Source organism: Pteropus medius, unplaced genomic scaffold (genome assembly GCF_902729225.1).
Source record: "Pteropus medius unplaced genomic scaffold, Ma_sr-lr_union100, whole genome shotgun sequence".
Lineage (NCBI taxonomy): Eukaryota > Metazoa > Chordata > Mammalia > Chiroptera > Pteropodidae > Pteropus > Pteropus medius.
The window spans coordinates 7,830,105-7,857,230 of NW_024342467.1; the positions used below are offsets into that span (position 1 = coordinate 7,830,105).

General features: G+C 33.6%; 1 protein-coding gene across 28 annotated transcripts in view; it reads left to right on the forward strand.

Moving 5' to 3' along the window:
* HDAC9 (histone deacetylase 9) overlaps window positions 1-27,126 on the forward strand; it is an 829,181-nt gene that overhangs the window by 403,946 nt on the left and 398,109 nt on the right. The window lies entirely within an intron of this gene.

Genomic DNA, 27,126 nt, shown 5'->3' on the forward strand with positions numbered 1-27,126 from the left:
TTTTATAGTCAATTTAATTCTGAAAGCTTAATAATAAATTTATACAAGCTGCCAGTGAATGGAGATGTAGATAACGCATACGTTCAAAGTCATCCATGAAAATTTAATCCTTTTATGGTGTGCTTCAATATTGTTTAGACCAAAGCTTTCTGAGTTCCAAACTTCATACTAAATATATCCATTTAGAGAGAGGTTTTGCAGCCTCTTAACTATTGACGTTTTTCGGCTAGCCAATTCTTTGCATGGATAGCTGTCCTCTGCATTGTAGAACATTCAGCAGTATCCCTGACTTCTGCCCAGTAAATGTAAGCAGCACCTTCCCCTCATTGTGACAATCAAATATGTCTCTAGAAATTGCCAGATGTCCCCTGCGAGATAATTTAATCCCCAGTGGAGAACCATTAACTTCAGTGTTCTACAGGCTTATGAAAGCCCCTATGTATAAACATTAAACTCATTTTTCTCTCACATGTTCTTCTCCAGAGAAGTTAACAGCATGTCTGAGAAAAACCTTACCTCCTTCCTTTCATAGCGTGTAATTTGATCAAGTTATGAACTCTGTACCTCAGTTTCTTTATTGGTAAGTAAATATATTAATAAAACCTCCTTCAGATGATTGTTGTGAGGATCAAGGGAACTCATACATATAAAACATTTAGAACACTTCCTGCACATAGTATGCTTAAGTTAATAAGTGTTTGTAATAATAAAAGTATACTGTTAAATTTAGCAATATTCATGCACTATAGGAAACTCTAAGGATTCTTCTTTCCAGAGGACGTATGTAGACAATTTAAAAAGGGATATATACAAGTGATAGTAAATACATGAAACAGTGTTCAACGTCATTAAAAAATCAAGAAAGTACCAAAAAAACATTATGACGTACCATTTAAATCCATTAAATTTAGAAAGAGTTCTAAAATATTTAAAATTAAAAACAATGTGGTAGAGAGGCACTAATATACTGTGCTGGGAGAAGGCACAGCTGTATGCTTTCTGGAGGATCGTTTACAAGTATGTATCAAAGCTTTAAAAATATTTATAGCCTTTAAGAGTAAATCTAGTTCTAGGAATTCATCCTAAGGGGGCCTTGCAGAACATTTGATTTTGTCCAAAACATCCAGTGAGACATTTGGTCCATGCCCAAAGTTCCTTGGTCATGTGCCATTACAGTTAGACTACCAAGGCAAGAAGGGTTATTATTGGCAATACGGCCACAACACAATTACTGGACCAAATGAAACATGATAGTATTTTTCATGTATTAATCCCATAAACTAAAAGTATAAATAGACATTACGGGCTATTTGAACCCAGAGATGTTTTCTAAGCATAAACATTTTGACAGGGCCAAATATCAAGGACCATTTGGTGTGGACCAAATATGCTCATGGACATTTTTGATAGGACCAAATTTCAAGGAACTTTTGTCATAGCCCAAATGTCTCAGTGGTTGTTTTGAATAGGACGAAATGTCTGCTAATCTGCTAATCCTAAAAGAGTAAATATGCCCCCAAGTTAATAATGAAGTATGTTTATTACTGTTATTTATGATGGCAGAAATTAGAAGCAATCTAATAGGGGAGTCATGAAATAACTCATACTCTATTTATATCAAGTAATATGTAGCTATTACATGTTCAGTAATATTTACAAAATAGTGAAAATGCTGTAACTATGGTAATTCTTGGTTCTAAAATGCCCCCCATCATTTGTAAGATAATACTAAAAATCTTTAGGTAGGCAGGAGCATACACAAACACTCGCCTTTTAAAGTTACTTTTTGGCAAACCCTGCCTACTTACCTAGCCATTTATTCATTTATTCTCCTTAGGTTTCCTTCCTGTTTCCCACCTCCCCCACTACCCCACACACATACACACACACCTGACCAGATTATGATCCACCATACATAGAAGAGCATTCATCTGTATTTGAGAATGACATGGAAGATTTTCTGATGGACAGGCGAATGATGAATTTGCATGATGTAGAAACAAACAAACAAACAAAAAATGGCCGAGGACCACTGCCCAGTCCCCAGCTCTGCTGACCACACTAGAGTTTCCTGAAAAAACCTTGGCTGCTTGACCTTTCTGAGCTTTGACTCACCAACCCATTTTCTCCTCTCAGAGTTCTCTTCTTCCCTTTCCGGCAAACTGTGGGCAGTTTTGCACTCCAAGGGACATTTAGTAATGTCTGAAGACACTTTTGATGGTCACAACTGTGAGGCGTATGTAATACTGGCATCTGTTGGATGGAGGCCTGCATATTGCTAAACATCCTGCAATGTACATGGCAGTACCGACAAACAAAAACTTATCCAGCCCCAAATGTCAACAGCACCAAAGTTGAGAAACCCTGTACTAAACTTACAGTTCCCAAACTTCAGGTCCTAGGGTGGACCTACAGGGTGCTATGAGACATTTCAAACGTTGGATGAACACATAGAGACATCCATCAAATGCTATGTGAACTACTAGCTGAAAGAAGCTAACAGTTGGAATGTTAATATCTCTGCATTCCTTTTAATAACATCTTATCTTTGCAAAACTTAGATTTTGGAGGTTTCTGTGATAAAAACAAGTACTTTGTGAGACTCAATCTGGAACAGGAAGTGAGAGCGGTGGTTTCCTATCCAGTTGCCAGGTTGGAGAAGTTGTGCTGTGACCAATTGGTATTAGGTCGTTAGGACATAAGTAGTTATTAAGTTGTTTGAACCTGACAGCTCAGTAAACTCAGTCAATCGGTATTTCTTTAGGCTTAGAGATATAGTAAAATAATTACTGAGCTGCTAAGGGCACCATGAAAGAGGAAATTGGGTACCATTTTACTACATTTGAAGTACCTGGAGAATAGATACTGTGTATTATTACTTTATATCCCCAAAACCTAACACGATCATAATCCAAGTGTGAGGTGTAAGATGCCAAGTGAATATCCATGTGAAGATTGTCAGAAATTTAATAAATATAGAATGATGGACATGGAATAAATGAATAAAGGAAGCACCTGTGCACTGTGTTGTCAAGGTAATGATATGGCAATTAGTGAAACTCTACATACTTGTCCACTGTATGCAAAGCTGTCCTTAAATATTCCTTTATATGGGATCAAAATCATAAAGGGAAAAAATAAAGCTTGGCTTTCTTACTCTTTGGCCTGTGAATCTCTACATTATAATTTCTTGATTTTAGTACTTGCAAGTTTACTTCCTCTGATTACCACTACAAATTTTTTTACCAATACAAATTTATGTTCTCACTTATATTATTCATATCAACACAACTGTGATCTTATTCTGTAGGAATATGTAAGAGGAAACAATTTGAAAAACTCCTAAATTTTTGGCTGTTCTTCTTCCTGTCCCTTTTGCCAAGCACTACATGCCCTTGCCTAGTTAGTACATAGATGCTAAGAAGAGATGTTCTCCTCAGATTTAGTAATCTTATTTTGTTTCAAGTAAAAAAGAATATTTTCAGCATAAGAATATGAATTAAAAGTATAAGCTTAGAGAAACATTCTTGGTGTAGCTGAAAGAAGTTAGCTTTTAGAAAGAAATATACATAGCCCTCTGCATCCCATCCCCACTGAGGGTCATCATGAGCAAGGTGTTCAGCCTCTTTATTTCTTAGTTTTATCATCTGTAAACCTGGAATAAGAAGTCTTACCTCTAAAAATTGTTGTAAGAATTAGATGAATTTAGCCAATGGCAAGTAGCGAGCACCATGCCTGGCTCCAGAGGAAAAACTGAATAGATTGTAGCTTCACCTCCTCTTTCATCCTGACCCATTCTGGCACCTTTCTTCTCCCTTTTCTGATTCTTTTGTTTGACTTTAACAACCTAGGGTGAAGCTGATAGAACATCTTACCATTTTAAAATAGCCAAGATTTTAGTTTTGTTAGTATTTCGTGTTGTATGATGGTATTTTCTCCCTTAATGGTGTAAAACGGTAGTGCATTATAAAATGTAAACATATCACAGAAAGTATCTCAGCAGGAACAGGGTCAGAGAATCATTGTGTCACCAGGAACACATTCCATTGTGAACTTGAGAGTGTACGCATTGAAACTTCTGCCCAGTGGTGCATTCCTTGGTCGTGCTCAGTTGTTATAGCTAGTCTAGAAGAATGTGAGATCATAGACCCCATGGATAATCATGTTCCAAGATAATCAATAAAACTAAATTTATATAGTAGTTCTAACTTCCACCAGAGCTTTTTACAGAGTTGCTAAAATACAGCCTGCCTGTGAAATCTGGCTTACTTAACTTCCTCAGCTCAGTTTACTATATATTAACCATGATCACAATTCTGTTGGTCACTCTCTGCCCTTCCCTTACTCTGTTCTGCTTTGCATGTGGCTAATGCTGGCAACATCATTTCCCAGGCTCCTTTTCCAACTGTTTCTTTCTTAGTTTCGGCCAATGGGAAGCACTGGGTGGAGACTGAAGGGCAGATAGAAAAGATTGGTATACCTCCCACCCCTTTCTCCACTCTGTGCCCGCTTTTCTCGCAGAAGCCCTTTCCTCCATGGTCACACTGTATGTAATCACTCCATATCTGTCCACATCTAATCTCTCAGCCCTGGTCTTGCTGCACGTAAGGTTAGCACGTAAGGTGGCCTTCTGACTTCCTGGCTCTATCCTGCTAAACCCAGCTTCTGGGCTCTAGTGTAACATATCTTTTCTTTCAGAAGATCCCTACAATCTTCGCAGCAGTATCACTTATTAAAACTCTGGGTTACCTCAGCTCCCTGTTTTCCCTTCCATCTCTTCCAACAGTTCTTCAACAAATTCTGCCATAATAATTTTATTCTTTGAAGTAGTTGCATAGGTTCTATTTCCCTGAATGAACACTAATACAATCATGATAATAATATTTCTGCTGCTGATAATGAGTAGTGTGATTGAACGATCAGAAGACCTAACATTTAAAAGAAATTTAGGGAAAACAAAGGGGAACCTCACTCAGAAACACAGATTTAACTTGGTAATATAGACAGGTGTAAATTTTCTGACAAAGGATTTGTGTAAATGAACTTTCTTAAATTATCAAAAAGAATATGAGGTATTTGTTATGAACATTTAGAGAGTAAGTTTAATTTTCAGTAATATAGAAACTACCGTTGAACCTTACAAATAAATATGTATATATTTTTATTTATATATAATTGACATACAATATCCTATTAGTTTCAGGTTACATCACAGCAATTCAATGTTTATATATATTATAAAATGATCCCCATGATGAGTCTAGTTACCATCTGTCACCATACAAAGTTATTACAATATTATTGGCTATATTCCCTATGTTGTACATTATAGCCCCATGACTTATTTTATAACTGGAAGTTATAATCCACTTCACCTATTTCCCCATCCTCAACTGCTCCCCTGTCTGGTAACCACCAGTTTGTTCTCTGTATCGATTAGTCTGTTTCTGTTTTGTTTCCTTTGGTCAATTGTTTGGTTTTTTAGATTCCACATAAAAGTAAAATCATATGGTATTTGTCTTTCTCTGTCTGACTTATTTCACTTAGCATAATACCCTCTAGGCCCATCAATGTTGTTTGTTGCAAATGGCAAGATTTCATTCTTTTTTATGACTGAGTAGGATTATATTAACAGAGAACCCATTGGTCCATGTTCTACCAAGTGACAAAGGGACACTATTTGACATTGAGGCTTTTGATCCATGCATATGAAAGCTGCAAATAGTATATAGGATGTGTGTGTGTGTTTGTGTTTGTGTGTGTGTAGAGTATGTATTTATAATGATACACACTACATGCATCTACAGAATAAGTGTGCATGAATAAATATAGGATGTACATTTCCATATATTTTTATTTAAAAATTTGTTTTTTATTTACATTTTTTTTGAGGAAGCAGAGAAAGGTTAAAGAGATAACATGAGTGGACAGTAAAAAACTAAAGGCAAAAACAACAAAAAAGGAGGAATTTTTATCAGTCATTTCAATATAGTCATATCTGTTGTGCAGTGAGCTCTCGGGTTTATTGCTTTAATAAGTGTATATCAATCCATGAGTGAAACCCTATATAAAAAATAAACACTTTTCAACTACATATATGACAAAGGACTCGTAGATGGAATATATAAGTAACTTTCACAATTCAACAGTAAGAAAAGACAAGTAGTCCAATTAGAATATTGGCAAAAAAAGGAAACATTTCACTGAGGAAGATAGGCAAATACAAATAAGCATGAAAAAGATGATCAAAATCATTAGCCATTAGGGAAATGAAATTAAGACCACAATGAGATATCAATATACACCTATTAGAACAGCTAAAATTAAAAATAGTGACAATACCAACTGCTGATAAAGATGCAGAGAAATTGGATCACTCATACATTGCTGATGGGAATGTAAAATGATACTGCCACTCCGTAAAACAGTTTGGTTTTTTTCCTAAAAATATAAAAATGCACTTAACTGTATGACACAGCAATTGTACTTCTGGAAATTTATTTTAGGGATAGTAAAACTTATTTTCACTCAAACTGTATACTGTTTACTGAATCTTTATTTTTAATAGCCAAAAAGGTGAATGATTTAAAAAAGTGTGATATTTTCATACCATGGGATACTATACAGCAATAAAAATGAATAAACTAGATATAGGCAACAACTTGGATGGATTTCAAGAGCATTATGCTGAGTGTAAAATGTCAATTCCAAAAGGTCACACATTCTCGATGTAATATTATTGATATAGTATTATATCAATATTAATTGTCCTGGTTTCGATATTATACTACAATTATGTAAGATGCAACCACTGGGGAGAACCAAGTAAAGGGTACATGGGGTTTCTCTCTGCCCTGTTTGGGCAATTCTCTGTGACTCTAAAAGTATTTCAAAATAAAATGTTTTTTTAAAACCATAATTTGCACATACACTATTGCTCATTGGAAAAGGGTAAAAAAAGACAAGTAGTCCTTTAACAATGTAACCTTTTTCCAATGAAGAGTGTAGGCATTTCACTTATCCTGGCCAAAATCGTTTGCCTCTTTCTCTGTAGGATTTTCAGACTTATTATGTTTCTCATTTAGGAATATGTTCTCACTGGTCCTGGCCTTCTTACTAGTGCCTTTTTTGTTTTCAGAAAGATAATACATTTTACCACTAATTTTATTGTGGTTATAATTTGGATATATGGCTCTGTCGAAAAGTCTAGATCATCTCAAGCTATTTCGTTGTTCTTTGGGCACTCAGACTTTTTTTAACAGATTATAAACAAAAACAGAGTCAATGATAGTAAGTGAAATAGGTAATAAAACAATACAACTAGTTGCCTTACCATCCTATTCTATTCTATTCTGTCCTATTGTATTTGATTATATTTCATTCCTTTCTATTTCATTCTGTGATTTCTCAACCTATTCTATTCCATTCATTCTGTTCTAGAAATATTAATTATCTGGTATGTGCCAGGTATTATTCTGTGACTTGACACATATCATTGAACAAAGCAGACAAAAATTGCTTACAGCACAAAAGGGGAGTCCTAAATAAAATAGACATAACACACAAATAAATTTTATAGTAAATTATAAGTTAGTAGGTTCTACAGAGAAAAGGACAAAGCTAAGTAGATGGGAGGTATAGAGTGAGGGTAAAAGAAAAGTTACGGTTTTCAAACAAGAAATGGTATGAGAAACTGTGAGGGGTAAAGGATTTAGCCATAAATTGATCTGAGCGGAAAGTTTCTTAGAAACTAGGGTATGAGGTGCCTGGAATGTTTAAGGAATAGCAAGGAGGCCGGTGTGTCTAGAACGGGGTCCGTGAGATGAGATTAATTAGAGGTAGAATCAGAGAGAAAAAGAAAGGTTTGCTCACACAGGGCTTGCGAGGGTCATGACTTTTACTCTAAACAAAATGGCCAGCTATTGTAAAGTTTTCAGCAGAGGATCATATGATTTGAATTAATTTAGGAGCATGGTAACTTCATTAAGAAAGACATTAGCTTATACAGTATTAATGCCAGTGGAGTTATAGAAGTGGTTGTATTATTGATCAAAAAAAAAAAATCAGGATACAGAACTTTGAAGATAGAGCCAAAATGATTTTCTGACTAATTTGATGTAGAGAGTGTGAGACGATAGAAGAGATACAAGATGCCTCCGAGTTTGGGGCCTGAGCAGCTGGAAGGAGAGAGCTGCCGACAACTATGGGGAAGAGCGCAGATGGGCCGATGAGGGGGAAATCAGAAGTTCATTTTTCAGCATGGTAATTTTGAGATATATTTTAGACATACAAGTAGGCATTGCTTGTCAGCAGGTGGGCATATGAATAGAGTTCGGGAGAGAAGTCCAGAACAGAGGTAAATGTTTTAACGTTGCCAACACATAGTTACATTTACGAGAATATTAGATGAGTTCACCAAGGGAGTCGCTGTAGATAGAGAAAAGGACCAAGGACAGAACTCTGGGAACTACAGAATTAAGAGATCAGGGAGGAGAAAAAGAACCAGTAAATGGGACCAAGAAGCATCTTTTCTGGCAGGAGCAAACTTAAGAGTGCAATGTTCTCTAAACCGAGTGAAGAACGTTTATAAAAAGGGATCCAGTTGTTAAAATAGATCTATTACCATCAGTGCAAGTGGGTGTGATGTGATTCAATCTTGCTGCACCCCTATATTTAAAAAAAACTATATTAATACTGTGAAACAAGACCATTTTTGTTGAAAAGTATTCATACCAAATTATTGTGTGTTTTTTTTGTTGTTGCTCGACCTTCAAACCGTAAATCGACATTGATTTAAATCACTTTAAGAACTAGGTTAGGTGTTAATAGTTTTTCTGTTGTGATTCCGTATTTATTTGACCCATTATTTATAGTGGATGATGGTACAATGTCTTGGTAAACTGCCCATTACACTTATTCTGTGAGGCTAAATTGAAATGTATTTTATTTGTAATTATTTGAAGAAAAAGAAATTAAGCTTCTTATCTTTATTATGATCATGTGTGTTATTATTAGCATTTTTTATAAATAACACTTTTTTTGTGTGCTACATTTTCTCTTTAGCCTTGGCATATTTAAAGAATAAGCATTTGACCTAGACTTATCAAATAATCCTTTATAATAACTATGATTAAAAATTTCAAGCCGTGACTAATATAAGGAGTTTACACCACCTTATTGAATTTGTCCATATATTTTATTCAAGGATCAAGTATGCATATGCCAAGAATATGAAGAATTATAGGTAGAAATATAAATTTTTAGTAATATAATTTTGCTGTCTAGAAAAAGGACTAGATTTTCGGTTTAAAAAAAGGTTTTGAACCTGTAGAATATTTTAAAATTAATTTGCATGTATTTTGTGTGTGTTTATGTGGACCTTTGCTTATAACCTGCAGTGCATTCTTCTTAGTTGCCACCTTATGAGTAGGCTTTAGAATACCCACAAATTGTTGTAACAAAGTAAAAAAAAAAAAACTAAAACAAAACAAAACAAAAAACTATAAACCTAATGAACTGGACTGCTGAGAAGAACAGTGCTAAATAAACACAAGCTTCCCTTTTTACAGTGACTGTTCCAAACTAAGCAAAAGCTGCTTCTTTATTTCAGGGAAGGAAAAATAATGACCCCGTTTCCTTTATTTTTCTGGTGAGCGATTTAACTGCTACCTCCATTTGGCATATTTTCCCACTCCTTTTATTGGAATGTGGCTGTAACTGTAGGTATGGCACTCTTTACCACAATGTATATTTCCTTTACCACAATGTTATATTTTGAGCCATATTTACCAACGCAGATATTTATTTAGTCTTTCTCTGAGGTGTGGTCTTGAAGCAATTGTTCAGAGAGAACTTTACCACCTTCTCCAGGCATTTAAGTGTGTGTATGTGTGTTTGCAGAATTATCATCAAGAAGAGATGATTCTCCCAGATGGCATTACCTTAATAGAAACTGCTAATATTGACATGCTTGAAAACCATTTCTAATCCAAAGGTACTGGCAGCATATTATTTTCAAAACTATTTGAATTAACTCTTTGAACTTTTTATTTTATTATCTTCTACTTTAAACTGGACTTTTTAAAAGATAATAGCTATCCCAGATAAGTTACCCTTTGAGTATTGTGTGTGTGCATCTTTGTGTATATCTGTGCTGTGTGTATACCATTGTGTATTTTGGCATGACCCAAGTCAGCAGGAAGGCTCCAGGGTGGAGGCTGCTTTCATCCTATATTACACCCTCACAACCTTCCTGTTTTACGATAATTCTGAAACCTAATGCTCCTGCCACTTTTAACTCAGAACTGTGTTTATTTGCCTGTGGCCTGTTTTATTGTAAAATAAAAGTCTTAAGAACCCTGTGTTTTAGGGTGTTTTTTCCCCGAGATCGATATGGTTGTCTTAAAGACTAAATGACTGGGTTTTAATGGTGTGTAAAGATTTAGTAAAAAATAAATGATGGCAATTTTGTTTTAAGAAGAAACTTTTAAAGGTAATACATGCTGCAGACTTAAGAAAGTCCAATAAAACAATTAAGAACAAACTGTACTTGTCTGAATTTATCATTTTATTCTGCACTTTCCATAATGTGTTAAGTCTTAAGCTTCGGATTATGCTTCAGTGCCAGATGACCATTGGTAGGAGATTAGAGCCACAATTATTTAAAAATAAGTTTGCACAGATCTTGAATGTCTCTAGAAATTTTTTCAACCCATTGCAAATGATAGAGGGAATTAAAGCTGATTTGCTTTCTCTGCTAATGTAAACAATTAGATAGGTGGGGGCCACTGATTTTATTTCACAAGCTGGCACCTTATAGCCTCATCATTTTCTCATAATGCCCCTCATGGTGATGCATGGTATGTAGTAAAGTAAATAATAAGACTGTTAGAGAAGTGCTTTGAACATTTTACTTATTTTTGAAATTTTACTAATTTTCATTTTAATCTGTCAGAGAGATAGATATCCAATGTATGTTTCTTACCTGTCTAGCATCCATGCATTCTAGCTATGATGAAGGTAACAGATGTGCAAAATACCACCTTCTTCTTCAAGGAACTTACAGTCTGGTTCAGTATTTCTTAAGAAGAGGGGAAAGGGGACTACCAGCATTTTAGACAGGACGGTTCTTTGTTGTGTGGGAACGTTCAGCACATTCCTGGAGGTTAGGCTTCCCTGGCTCCTGACCAATGAATGTCAGTAGTATCATTAGTTATTATGACAATGAAAATATATATTCATATATTTATCAAATGTCTCCTAAAGAGGCTGTTAACTATACCCTTTCCTCCTGAGAACAGTTGGAAGGACAGAAGTACACTCTACATGGATAGGAAGTGATTATAGAACTCTCTTGTTGAAACTATATTAAGGAATGACACATACCATAAACGCTGAGAAAAGATAGGAAAACAGGAAGGAGCAGTTGCCCCTATTTATACCAAGTTACATTACAGATTACTCGTGAATTTCATGCTGATCCTTCTGCTTTGATTATCTTCTTTTTTTCTCCCTACTTTTTATTCCCCTGGCTATCTCCTATTTAGTCATCAAAACTGCATTGTTATAGCTTCCAAGAAGCCTTCATTAACTTGCTCTTTTTTCAGACTGTGTTGGATGATTCCTATCTTTGTTCTTCCATATCCTTTGGTATATCTTTGTCATTATTAAATTGACATCATCTGTTATGAATCACTTGCTTATTATTGGCAGAAACTGTGCTGTAGATCTTTCTTTCTTACTTAAATTCTACCTGTGTAGTACATGTTTAATAAACTGACTTGAACTTGGCAGATAAATGATGGAAGCACATACAGTTGTATAGTTTTAGTGTTTCTTGACATGAAATTAAAATTACGTTCAAAAGTCTCTTTTAATGTTTAACTATGCTCATTTTAAGAAAATTCTCATGCCCTGCTGTTGGAAATGTATTTTGGTACAATGCTTTTGGAAAGTCATTTGGCAGTAGGTATCAAGAGATTTACAAGTTCATGGCATTCAATTCATTAATTCCATTTCTGGGAACCTCTCCTAAGGAAACAAGTCTAATTATAGAAAAAGCCTTATGCACAAAAGTCTCCATTTCAGCACTGTTACTAATAGCAAAATACTGGAATGTCTTCAACAAGTCTAGGTAATAAAAATGAGACTCTGCTAATTTTCAACAAACAAATTCTAAAGGATAATTTGGGGGAATTAAGTGTGCATGTGATCTGCCTTTGAGATGAAATCGTGAACCCAGAAAAATAATATAGCTACAAAATAATATGAGTATGTTATCTCATTTTAGCATAATATACATGCACAAATCTATACACACAGATATGTATACAGTAGGGGACTCTCCCCTTATTACCGAAGTGTACTTCCAAAATCCCCGGTGGATACCTGAAACCAAGGATAGTACCACACACTGTTTTTTTCTATGTATTCATACTTGTGATAAAGCTTAACTTATAAACTAGGCATAGAGAAAGATTAACAACAACAACTAATAATAGAACAATTATAACAATATAATATTACAAAAGTTATATGAATGTGGTCTCTTTCTTTCAACATATCTTACTATGCTATGCCCACAGTTCTTAGGATGACATAGGCATTGTGACATAGTGTCAGGCTAATGTTGACCTGATGATACACAGCAAGCACTTTATGGCTTCTTTTTGGCATATTCAAACTGTTAGCCTCATTACTCTTATGCTTCGGGGTCATTATTAAGTAAAATAAGGGTTACTTGAATGCGAACACTGTGATAACCAAGACAGCTACTAAGTGACTAATGGAGAAGGAGCATACACAACGTGGATATACTAGGCAAAGGGGTGATTCATATCCCAGGCAAGATAGAGCAAGATGGAGTGGAAGGGCATGAGATTTCTTCACAATACTCAGAATGGCACACAACTTAAAATGTATGAATCGTTCATTTCTGGAATTTTTCATTTAATATTTTTGGACTGCCTTTGACCGAGGGTAACTGAAATCTCAGAAATGAGAACTGCAGATAAGGGGGAACTACTGTATACACAAAAGGTCCAGCAGTATGTATATTAAGATCTTAACCATAGTGACCTCTGTGTGTTGGAAATTGATTTTTATTTTTTTCTGATTTTCATTTTTTTCTAACTTTCTATAATACCCATACACAGGTATAATAATACAGGATATTTTTTAAAAACAGAAATTATAAACAATTAAAGTGCAACAGTTACATAATTGTTAAATTAATTATTATTGGTCTATATTCTAGATAATTTTATTACATTCAAAAACAGCATTTATGAGATGTTTTAATAGCATGATGAAATATTTCTATCACAATTAGTGAAAAGAGCAGGATAAAGAATTTTTTACATGGTTTAGTTTTATTATGTATGTTCTCTAAAAAGGGTCTCAGTTAGTGTTTCTACATGGTAAAATCCTGAAGTTTTTCTTTATTTTCTTGTATTTCTTATTTTTCTATAAATAGTATGTAATAGTTTTTATTTGGAGAAAATAGATACCAGCAGAAATTCTATTAGAAGAGCTCTAGTATGTTTTAAAAGTGTTAGGTTACTGTCTCAGTTCAAAAAATTTATAGTTGAACTCATTACTGTATTAAAATAAAAGCAACACCATGCTAGAAATACATATTAGGAGGGGATTATATTATGTCTTCTGTAAAGATTAAGTAAGATTCTACAAATTTTTCGTAGACAAAAATGATTATAAAAATTTGTATGAATTCAGCGTAAAGGTAGTTTCCTTAATATTACTTTTTATTAAATCATTCAGTCAACAATTATGCATAACACATAGACTTAGGTCTTAGAAATTCAGAAGTAAGAACTGTAAGACAAGATATACTTAAAATTAACTGTTGTCTTATCTTTTGGCCAAAAGTTAGAAGAAGGTTAAATTCTTTTATGACAGCAATATCATATGTGATTAAAAGTCCAAAGCATCTTTACTATCTAAGTAATATTTACTGAATTTCCAGATGTTCTTTCGGCTCTTTAATTAGGTTCCCTGATTTCTGTCTCATTCCGCTGTTGAAGTCAGCAGCCAAATTCCACATATGGAAAAATGTTCCTCTGGAAGTAACTTGAATATTTTAAAATTTACTGTCACTTATCTTAATATTTAACTCAATAAAATTTCTGTTTCTCAGTGTTTCCCCACACATTTTCGTGTGTTTGTTAAATTGTTGGTAATGTTACATAATTCAGCAGAAGACTAAATGGATTCTACCTCATAAAGATTGATTTTAAGGGTAATGTGACAAATCTTTCTGTGAAGTAATTAAATAAATCAAATGCGTACTGTTTGATTTCTTTTTTGCTTAACCATCTTTACTTCTCATAAGGTAGATTTAGAAAGCTATAACTATTACTGTTTATTCAGAGGGCTTTCAAATATCTTTTAATGAGAAAAATCTACTAGGTAATAGTAGAAAATTAGGGAATCCAATACATTCAAGAAGAATTTTTAATGGATCTCATTAACATTTTACTTTTAAGGTGGAATATTCTGTGTTCAAATTCCCAGCTACTTTAGGAATAGTATGATTATGGTTATTTTTAAACCCAGAAGAAGCTATTTTGGAGTCCTATTAGTTCAACATTCTAGATCTATTCTCCATGTGATATTGACAAAATTTAAAAAGCAGATGTAGGTCAAAGGCGATTCTGCAAACACTTTCAGTGTTTTATCCTAGGGTTTTGAGAACTTTAAAGCAGTGGCAGGATGGTGAGGTTTTCTCTGCATCTAACCTAAATCCTTCTGGTGTATTTTAGTCATCTCTTCCTAAGTTTTCTTTATTAAAAGTGAAAATAAATATATAATTCTTCTGCATGTTCATTTTAGCAATGTTACCTGTTTTTGTTTGTAACATAGAGAGAGAAACATAACATTTCATGAAAGATAGACCTTGTGAAGAACACATGAGAAACTGTTAGTAAGTCATTCTTCTGGGAGTGCTGGTGGGAGGTAAGGAGTGAGAAAGAGGAATTTTGACATATTTTATTCTTTGTCCTGTTGATGTTTTGCCATGAACATATCATTACTTTTATAATGTAAAATAAAATGATCAAATTTTATTTGCTTACATGCAAATTATGTTTATAATAGGCTTTTGGCATATTATGCATTTAACGAATATTTCATTATGTTTCAGCATTAACTTGCATTTTTATTTTTAAGAGTGTGCCTACCACCTGCTAAATGTGAAAGAATCTAGCATTACAAAAATTTTAACAATATGTGAGACCTAGAATAAACAGGCACAAACACTTTAAACATGTTTAAAAGCTGTTTAAAGAATATTCTTATATTTGTTGAACTTCAGCCCCCAGATACCAAAAGCATTTTTTTCACAATAAACCAAAATTACTGGATACAATCTTTACCATATAGAATTTCATGTAATTAGTATTCTTTTCTTACACAATCATTAATTATTATTATTCTCAGGTTTTACATATTTCCTTTTCAGAATCCTCAGAAAACGCACTCATTTTTCTATTACTAAAAATAAACAAACATATAATTTATTTCTAAGTGTAGTGTATTTCCAATTACTGGTGTTTCTGCCATAAGCCATGATAAGTAAAGGAACTGGAGAGATACAAGGGGTAAAAGGTGACAAGAATGACATCCTGAGAATTTTGTTCTGCCATCGTCTAAGAGCTATATATCAGGGCTCATTTCAAGACTGAATTTCAGAACTAACCCCTTAAATCTATACACCATACTCTACAGATGTGGAGACTGAGATTGTGCCTTGCTTAACACACTAATACTTGGTTCTGATAACATCGAGATCACATGTAGATTTAGTCCCTCTTTGGACTAATTTGTTTTTCTCATAACTATTGTAACTTTTATATTAAACATGTGGGATGTGTAGGGTGCTAATAGAAAACCAACTTGAATTTCTTTCCTCTCTGACCATTCAAACTAGTACTGAAGAAGAAGTCTGACCCAACACTGAGGATGAACTATAGGTCTCATGACTTTTCTGGTCACTTTTAGATAATTAAAAGTCCTCAGGGTACTTTAACTCTAAATTCAATCATTATCAATATAACAATCAAACTTTATTCAAAGTAAATGTTTCTCAGCTCAGGTCAGCCTCATGGATAAGCCTGAAATAGGAAAGAAAGGTGGATTTGGCTTCCCTGTTTTCCCCCAGATTTTGGCTTCTATCCCTCTTCTGCCAACTTGGTGAAAGTGTAAAGTTGGGGAGCAGTGAGGAGAGGTAAGTAGGCAGGAAAGGTATTATGTGTTGGATTTGCCTTGGACATATAGTTAAAGGCTGGCTCTTTCCCTCGGGGGTACTTATTAGGGTTCACGCACCCATGGTTCCCTGAGCTAAATGAAATAGTTCCCATTTGGCCAAGTATAACTACTCCTTCACACTTTGGGCATCAACCTGTATCCCTCTGAAATATTCCTGCTAAAGTTTCCTTGACCAATTAGGTGTTGCTCACGGGCAGATTCTAACACAGCCCAGGTTGGTCTCATCATTCTCTTTCTTCCCCTGCCCATCTCTGGGTTTCACAATTCACGCACACCTGAGGCCTGCTTACTGGATGCATCCCCTTCTCCCCAGTAGATCCAATGATCTACTCAGCCTTGGCTTTCATCCTTTAGACTTCTCAGACTTGAGTCAGAAACCAGTGTACTCAGTCTCCAAAGCTTCAGGAAACTTATCAAGTTCTCCACGTGTGTCTTTGAAGCCCCTCACACTGATCTTAAGGTGAGGGACAAGAAAGCGTTCCATCCCTAAGGAGGAGGCGGTGGGGATGGAGAATACGTGGACACTGTCCCTCAAGAAATTCTCCATATCCTCCAAATCCTTGGCCAGTTATACTGCAACTCATTTTTACTTTTGAATGTTGAAGAGCCATGGGTCCCCATGTAGTTTTTCAATTTATTTCTTTGCCACCTGCATGGGCGGTCTAGAATATGAAAGTAGGTGACACCTGTTTTCCTAGGGCCTCACACAAAATAGACAACTATTTAGAAACAGCTTTGAGAATGTAATTTTTTTTAACTTTAATACAATCTAAGAGATACTTTTTAATTCAAATGACACATTCTAAGGTCTATTTGTTTAGTATTCACTTGTTAGAGGCAGTAATGCTGATTGCACTACCTAAATATAAGCTTAGATACTTCTAAGGGGCCAGGATGACCCAAATCATGTATTTTCCTATGTATTTATTTTGATTATTGATTTACTTGAATAGAGAATACATAATAGGATATGAACATTTATGTACAAGTTTTTGTGTGGATGTGATTTTCATTAGTCTTGTATATACCCGAGTGGAATGGCTGGGTCATAACTGTTGGTCAGCACTTGTTATAATATCTTTTTGATTAAAGCCATCTTAGTGGGTGTGAAGAGATATTTCATTGTGGTTTTGATTCACATTGCCCTGAAGACTAATGATGTTGAGTATCTTTTCAAGTGCTTATTGGCCATTTGTTTATCTTTTTTGAAGAAATGTCTTTTTCAGTCCTTTTCCTATTTTTTAAGTGTGTTGTTTGTATTTTTGTTGTTGAGTTTAGATTCTGACACTTTTATATATTCGGGATACTAGACCCTTATCATACATATGATTTGTAAATATTTTCTTTCATTCTGTGAATAGATATCATTTTCAGCTTTTATAAAAGTTTTAATTTTGATGTAGACAAATTTTTCTGTTTTTCTTTGTCACTTGCGCTTTTGGTTTTATCTTACAAACCATTGCCTATTCCAGGGTTACAAAGATTTACTCCCATGTTGTCTTCTAAGAGTTTTATAGTTTTAATTCTACATTTATGTCTGTGACCCATTTTAAGTTAATTTTTTTGTGTGTGGTGGAAGGTAGGGTTCTAACTTCATTTTTGCATCTAGATATTTAGTTATCTGTCCTAGCATCATTTGTCGAAAAGACTATTCTTTCCACTATTGAATTGTCTTAATACTCTTGTCAAAAAACAATTGACCATAAATGTGAAGCTTTGTTTCTAGACTTGGTTCTATTTCATTGACCTATGTGTCCATCCTTATGCCAGTACTTCCCTGCCTTGATTATTGTAGTTCTGTAGTTTTGAGATCAGGAAATGTGAGTCCTCCATATAGTTTTTTCTTTTCAGGATTGTATTGTCTATTTTGGGTCCCTTACGTTTCCATATGAATTTTAAGATTAGCTTGTCAATTTCTGCAAAACAAACACACCAAACAAAACTACTTATTTGACAGGGATTGTAATGAATCTGTGGATCAGTTTGGGGAGTATCTGTGAACATGAAGTGCATTTCCATTTATTTAGCTCTCCTATAATATCTTCCCAAAATGATTTATAATTTCACTGTACAAATGTCGTACAGTTGTTTTTTTAATTTATGCCTAAGAATGTTATTCTCTTTTTTTTTTTTTTTTTTTTGGTGTAGGTCATGTTATATTGACATTTTTCTTAATCGGATTGTATTTACTGATCAAAAGTTTCCAAGGATTTCTAAATATATTGTGGTTTCTACAGTTAGAAAACTTTTGCGATGACTAATAAAATAGTTAATTGCTATTTATATGCTCCCATTTTTGCTGTCAAAAGATTTTGCCTCTTTAAGAAAAAAAATTGTATGTTCTTTTGCTCCCAATTTTAAAATTAATAAAGTAGTTCAAAGTGCTACTATAATCCATATCAGTGGTTTTTTTAAAAGAATTCCTGTTGTTTCATGCAATTGGTCTTCAAATCCTTGAAGATGTCTCTTAAATTCATCCCTTTCTTTTTATTCTACCTGTGTTTGCTAGCCCTAATTATTCAATGGTTATCTTTTCATTGTCTTCTTTTGCTGTTGCTGTTAGCTTTTTAGCCGTTTCCCCATCCTCTAGCCTTTAATGTCTTATACTCAGAAGTCTTTCTTAAGAAAGAATTAATTTTTCCTATTTCTGTGATTTCATAATGTATTTAAGGTGCTTAACACAGTATCTTTCATAGAGAAAACTGTCAAAAATTGTCACTTGTCAACACTGCTAATTATTTATTCGAATAGTATATAGCCTTTATGATATTCTAAACTTTCTTATATTTTCTAATCATCTCTTTCTTCAGATTCCCACCCTACTTAGATTGTAAATCTTTTGATAACAACTAGCTATTACTGCTCATTTTCTATTTACAGGGCCCACATAGTTTAGAAATAAGAAAACAGAGTTAAGTTATAAGAATATAACTGAAAAAAAAATTGCTCATGATTATAAATTAATCTATCTAGCCTTATGTCAAATTATGAATAGTATTAACTTGGTGGTAAATAAATGAAATGTTACAGTGTTCTCAAGTTTGAGATGGTCCTTTTTTTTGACTTGCATATCCCTCTTCAACTTCCAAGTATATATGTATTTTTAAAGAATTGTATTTCTGGCTTTATTTTACAATTTGATTTTATCTATTCTATTTGCATAATGAGGGGAAGCTGGCATATAGTAATCGAAGCTAAGTGAAAAATGCTCAATTCTAATGTACAAAAGCAGAATTTAAGATGCCAATTTTTTAAAATAATTTTTTCACTCTGAATAACAATTAGGTGCACTATAATATTTATATCCCTTCCAATTATTTTGTACCACATGCTTATGTTCCTTGGGTCTCTCTAATTCTTTTGGTTAAGATACTACTTTTGTACTAATATTTTATTAATGGGATATTAAAATGCAATTCATAGTATTTATAATTTTATATCATACCCTTTTTTCCTGCAAGACATAGCAAGTGACATTCTCTAGAAATTTATTTTTAAGCTCATCTTTGGGCTCCACTGTTCCCTTTGCTTCTTATTTTTTTTGAACTGCAAAATTCATGAATATAAGGACTATGTCTTAGTTTTCTTTGTATCTCAAATTCCTAGGCCAATACTCAATGAACGTATTTTTTAAGGTATCACGTTTATCATATAATTTAAAATCAGAAATCCAAATATTTTTCAAAGGAAGAATTTCCGCAAATAATATTTTTCTTAGCATCTTAACATCCAAACTCCGCTTGTTCACAAGATGACTTAATCAGCACCATATCAGAGACAGCTTGCTGTGTTTACCATTGTTGGTTGGGCCGGCATATGTCCAAAACAGTTGGAATGAGAAAAACAGCATTGACTTGAAGCCAAACTAAAGAGGATGGGGGTAGGGGAAGAGTTCTTTAGCTACTGAAAAGGACCAAATGCTTTGGACAGTATAGGGCACTTCTGTAGAAAATAAAAAGCAGGTGGAAGAAATTTTTTAAGACAAAAAAAAAAAAGGTTCAGTTTATATTATATCTAAATGCACTGAAATAATAAAAATAAATTGCTGTTGTGGCTTTAATTTTACTCATATAAACCTTTGCAAGTAATGTTATGTTATGAAAAAAAGAATTCTAAGGTACTTAAATTGCAGATTGTTTTTTTCCAGTTTTTCTTTGTTCAACTTTAGTTGGTTTTCTTGTTTCTAATTACTGGCAATTTTATGTTACTTTATTAAGCAATGTGGGTGTTTTTGAATATCTATCACATTTCATGGGATCAGAATAATATTTCTGATTTTTCTCAAACTGGGTATTGTATTGCTCTATAGTAGTGCTTTGTAAGTGAGGAAAATGTTTATCCTTATTTTCATAAGTAATGAATTACAACATATAGATATTGTCATTCGTTATACCCCACTGAGAAACAACTCGCACAAAAAGATACATTTTCAATGAAACAGAACATGGAAAGTACTGTTTTGCCATTTACAGTGGAAAATTTGAGGAGAAGTTTCCAAACGACACAGTTAAAGGAATAAAACAATTTCGGCTATACTTGAGGTTTTTATCTAAGACAAAGCCTGCTTTAGGATAATTTTTAATTTGATAAACCTTCTCTAAAGTAGTTCCTAGTTTCTATTTTGTCATTTTCCCCTATTTGCTAGGAGTCCCTCTCTTTCCTCTTTCTTTTTCTATGTTCAAAAACTGCTCTGTTGGTTATTGATTTACCCAAAGAGGCCAACAGTAGTTGCCTCTCTCATGATATAGACTTCCTGATAGAGACTAATATGTAATTTCGGGGTGGGGAGAAAATAGCCTTGGTACAAGAAGAGCTTTAGGAATCATTACTTCAGCCTCTTCATTTGATTATTTTTGTGCATGAGGCACCCAAGGCCCACAGAGGTGGAGTGATCAAAATTATGACCGGGGACTCAGTTTTCTTTCTGTCATGTTCTGCTTCTATCCTTTAGCAGGATATTGGGCTTTAGCCAGTGACTGAAAAAAAGATGGATCAATAGATTAATTTGTTCATTTATTTTCTGAAACACCTGTGTCCCATGATTAAAAGAATGAAGTAAGACAAAGACTTGGTTTTAACAATATGACACTACTGATGAGCTTGGTGAAAGCATTTTCAATACACTGTAGAAGGTAGAAACTAGGTCCGTACCCTGGGATCTGGAGGTGAGAGTGGATGGAGGAGGGATTCACTGTATTCAGAATCAAAAGCCCTCAGGCCCTGAGACTTAGTTATCAGGTCAAGTGTGTCAGGCCTGGCTTCCTCTTTGCTGGAGATAAGTTTTTCTTAAGAGGTGCCTTAGTCATTTATGCAAATAGACATCTGCTGTGCAGGCACCACCTGCTCTCCAGACATGCCCAGAAATTTCTGAACCTTGGATTTGACTAAATCCTGCATCTTGCCAAATTTACCTTGACAGGAATAAACCCAATTGAATGGCCTACAGCAGTCTAACAGAAACATGCCTAATGTGGCAGGCTGAATTTCCTTACTGACCTAAGGAATCACAGTGGGTTCTAGCACTTTGCCCTTCCGCCTATCTGGGCAGAGAGAAGAAACCTGAATAACCCCTGTACAAGTGCATTTATTTTAGTATAAAGAAAAATTGAATGTTTTTTGTTGTTGTTGTTCTCTCCTATTTCTTTTAACTAACATAATATTTACTTTTTATTTTGAGGATTACGAATTCCAAACCATTGATTTAAAGCATTTTTTTAAAAAAAACTAGAACTTAAAAATTTGCTATAACAAATGTGTTCTCAAGCTGCTGAATCTCCTTTACTGGTCTGATCTAAGTTATATTATGAATTCTGTGGAAAATAAAATCGAAACCATTGGGATTCAGAATGGCTTTGCTAAGCTCTATGATTAGCAGTGTATTTCCTATGATCTTGGGTTACATTAATTTAAAATTACATTAATATCTGGAAGAACATTTGGGTAACTATTTTTTTCCATAAGTTTTTTTTTTTATCTTTCCCTCACAATGCCTAACTACTAGGGCTATTTCATATGAGGCACCACATATATTTAGTGGTTTGGCTACAGATCTATCACTAGGGTATAATAGCCAACCTTGTAGTTGTATTATTGTAGCTTTGAGGTACAAGTGATGTTTCTTGAAAACCTCAAGGTTTTAAAATATTCAGTATGAACTAAATCAACCCACACATTATTAACAGAAATTTTAATGTCAAGTAAATACAATAGCCTGTAATTTCTAAACATTCCTTTTCTAAACTCATTCAAATGTTGATTTCCATAAGATGTACTGGCCTTTTGAGTGTACATATTATATTGTTTATACATAATTTATTATTTATATATAAATCTGCTTATATATAAAATATATATGGAATTATAAGCAGTTATACACAGATAGGACAAGTCTTTATTTTACTAAAAGAAACTTCGATTGAACAAATATTTGTTCTACATCTAGCTTCATGAAAGGTATTTTATCTCCTCCTCATGAGAAAGAAATTAGAAGGAGAACCCACCTGAATCTCTTAGTGTGGAATATGATACAGTGACTCTCATTGATCATCATTCTAAATTAATATTTACTGTGATTTTAAGTAAGCAAGATAAAAAAAGTAGCACTTAAAAGAAGATGTTGTATATGTGACTTTGGAAAAATTAACACTAACCTGTCTGGTGTACCTTGTCCTCACATGTAAAATGGGAATAATGATAAGGCTATTGTATTAAATGAAAGAAATCCATGCAAAAAGTGGCATCCAGTGCTCAGCATATATTACTCACTTAAAAATGCCATCATTCTTATTTATATTTTTGTTTTCCAGTTAACGGTGTTAATGCTAAGAGCTAATAACAAAGTCTAATATTATCAATCTAGTGAAAATACTTAGAGCTCCTTTTACATGGTGTTTTCTTTGTCAGCATAATCTGCTTCTTAATTATGTTTTATCGCAGCTGAAATAAATTGTGATGATTTTTAACTTTATACATAAAACCAGTAGGGTAGAGAGTAGAGAGGTGGGTTGGAAATTTTATTATCACAGGGAAAAACTACTGTGTGAGAAACAAATTAGTCATAGGTTCTCTGCAGCAGGGTTTGGCAGACTTTTTCTGTCAGGGCAGATAGTAAATATTTTAGGCTTTGCAGGCCGCATTGTCTCTGTCACGCTCAACTCTGGCGCAAAAGCAGCCATGGACAATATAATATTCCAATAAAACATTATGAACATTGAAATTTGAATTTCATATAATTTTCACATGTCACGAAACCTTTTTTCTTTTTATTTTTTTTAACCATTTAAGAATGTGAAAATCATTCTTAGGTAGCAAGTGGTAAAAAAACAGGGGAGGCTGGATTTGGCCCAAGAGCCACAGTCTGCTAATCCCTGTTCTACTGAGTTCAGTTCACTTTCAATACTTTAAATAACTTATTATTACTTTTGTTTGTACAAGTTGTACTGCTTCAAATTATAGACTGATCATCTCAAAGCTATGCTTAAAATATTGAGAAGCGTTCTGTAATGCTGACAGTTCTCTGAATACAGGCTATTTCTATAAACAGATACTATGAGTTCTACCAGAAATAGAAATTTTAATGACAGCCTAATTAAAGAGAAGCCACCGAGAAAAATTATTACATTTTCTTATGCCAAATTATGACTGTAATTAATGCACAGATATAGACAAATTGATTTCTATTTATTTATATATTTTAAAAATTTTGATTTTTCCAACTACTTCAGGCTCTTCTTTGAGGTAGACCCTACCACTTACCTAATACTTTTTGCCTTAATGACTAGTTATCATCTTTCACAATGCACAGGGAATCATGAACAAGAAAAAGATAACAGCTCTGAAATAAAAAAATAATAATAATGAACCACCACAGTCTGTCCTATCAAATCTTTTCTCATATTGTCAAAAAACAGCTGCTTCTTTCTTTTTGTTACTACTTCCTTTCTTCGATTAAAAAAATAATCTAAAAATTTATGAACAATAATACATTCAAACCTCATTAACACTGTTTACAGTTAATTATGATTCAGGCTCCCTACCTCTGAGACAGCCCAATGGGATATAGTTAATCAGGTGCTAATGATGACTTCATTACTAGACAATCTTTACCTGTGAGTTAATAGATTCAGATTAGAGAGTAAGATGATTTTAAAGAATTGTCTAGACACTACAGAATTTTCTGTAGCTAAAAGAAAAAAGTAAAATTCCAAATTTAAAATTCCAAAATAGAAAATGGTTTTTTAAAAGGGCATTAAAACATACATGTTAAGAAAGATGCTTTGAACTCACCTAAAAATATACAAATGTCTCAAAATATCCAGAAATGCATTCCATTATACATCTCTCTGTGGTATATATTGGCAATTACAAGTAAAAGCTTCTCGTTACCTCTAAAAATAAAAATGTGTAATATTTTAACAAAAGCTTTTCAGTCACATTTATATCAAGGCATACTCCAACATGCACTGCGTAGAAATTAAATTGCATACCTATTGTGTGGAACTCAAGAAGAATAAGAGTGGAGTGGCTAACATCATGGATTCTGGAGCTGAGTGGTGTGTGTTCTAATTCTTGTCGTGCCACTCAGTAGCTTTATGACCTTAGCCAGTTTCCTCTGTGGCCTCCATTTTCCTCATCTGTGAATGAGAATCATAATCATGTCTACCTCATAGGTTACCAGAGAGTACAACCTCGTGCTGTTGTAAAGAAGAATAAATGAATTAATATTTATTTTATAAAGCATTCAGGACAGTGTTTGACACATAAATATCGTATCGGTATTGATTCCATACTTTAAAAGAAAACAACTCTCCATACCGACCAACATTATGGTTTTAGTCTTTGTTCTTACCCAGGTTTAGAAAGCCAAATTTAGAATTGGCATAGGAAAGTCACATTTTATTTGAATGCTCAAGCCCTGAAAAATTTGCATAATTCCAAGCTTGCATAATTATTTTAAAACTCACATACCCAAAGCTCTTCCTGACAAAGGATAGTGGAAATTTCTACTTATGAACAAAAAGTGGTGCCACCATGTGGCAATAACATAAACGCAGGTGCCAATGCATTTGTCTGGCTAGGTTTGAAATTATACAATGTTGGATGAATTTTTATTTTTTAACATTTAACTTTTCCCACCAAATTGTATGTATGAAGTGAAACTCTATTAATGATTTTCAATTCAAAAACTCCAAATTTCCGTAATTCCACGAGACATTAATGCATTGTTCTTTAAAAGAACAGTAATGTAATTTGCCTCAGATTTGAATTTGGCAAATAAAGAAATAATGCAGTTAGAACTGTGATTTTCAAACTGAATTCCATGGAATCCGAATTCCCAGGGGAAGGGCTACAGAACAAGTGCGTGGATGGGACATAAGTTCCTCCTTATTTGTTTTGTACGTTGGGACTATTTAGAAGGATTTTTATTTTATTTTTTCTAGTAATTTTTTTTTTATTTTTCAATTCCAGCTGACATACAATATTTAGTTTCAAGTGTACAACATAGTGATTAGACATTTATATAAGGTTTTATTTGAAGAAAATGTCTAGCTGTTTCAAGAATTTTTTTTTTTTTTTTCCTTTTTAAAAGCCAATGCAGTCTTCTATTAGAAGAACTTTAAGACTTTCGTTTTGTAATAAAGATTCATCTGAACTTAGGGGGAAAAAATGTGCGTTGTTTAAAGTCTTATTCCCATTCCGCAGGACTAAAGATTAGAGAGTGGAGAATGAAAAGACATACTTTGAATCAAAGAGGAAAAGGAAAGAAGCATAGTGCATGGCATTTCTGCCCCTTTTCTCTTCCAACTAACCTTTTCATGCATGCCATCGTCTTGACTATGTTAACCATTGAAACTTTCAGAAAATATTGAAATATTTTTTACTGGTTAAAGATAATTGTTTCTTGCTGGCAGCACACAAGAACCAGTTAAAGCTCCCCTCTCCACACCCCTCCGCCCCCCACCAACAAAACAGAACACAGTTACATACTTCTGCAAACAAGATTCCCTGATAGAAGACTGGTAACATATTCTTTGCACACACACAAAAAAATTTCTAAATAAACAAGTGTAATTTGTCAAAAAGAACCTTATTAGAGAGTGGCATCTGCTGAGAATCATTTATTTAATCAATATTCATTAAATTTAAACTTATTTATTAAATTTATGTTACCTGTCAGATTATGGACAAGATTCTGGAGTTAGAAGAGAATCCTCTGCCTCAAATATTAGGTTTTCATAATGATAATAAAGTTTTGTTAGTCATTTGTGAATGGTAATAATTTAGTATTTTTCTATAACCAGGAAGAAATATAAGTTGTAGAAAAATATATGGGAAAGGAGACAGTTTGTCTCATATTTAGTGCAGTTCTTATAGAAGTCATTTTGCTCTAGATCTCAGATCATGAGTGTTATATGTAGCTAAATAAATAATATTTTTTAGATTAATACCTATATTTCCTATTTTAAAACACTAAAGTTTTACATCTACTGAAGGTTTCATTTACAGGTATCATTATATAAGATTAAATTTTTATCTCAAATTACAAAATAATGTGGATTAGGTTCTTAGCTCCTATTACCTTGAAGTCACATTAATTGGTTTGATTTTGTTTCCATACTGCAAGAAGCTCAATGAAGCTTTTACTTCGTTCTCAAATAGTAAAGAACTAGCAAACACTGCAGTGCTTTAGAACTAAGTGGGTATTACAAATGAGTTGGCAGTTCATGTTTGTGTTATGGTTTGTTATGACTGCTTAATTCAAAAGCATATTTGCAGAGAGGGAATTTGAATTAAGTAAATCAAAATAGTAAGGCTTTGATTAAAAAGTTAGCTTTCTTTAAC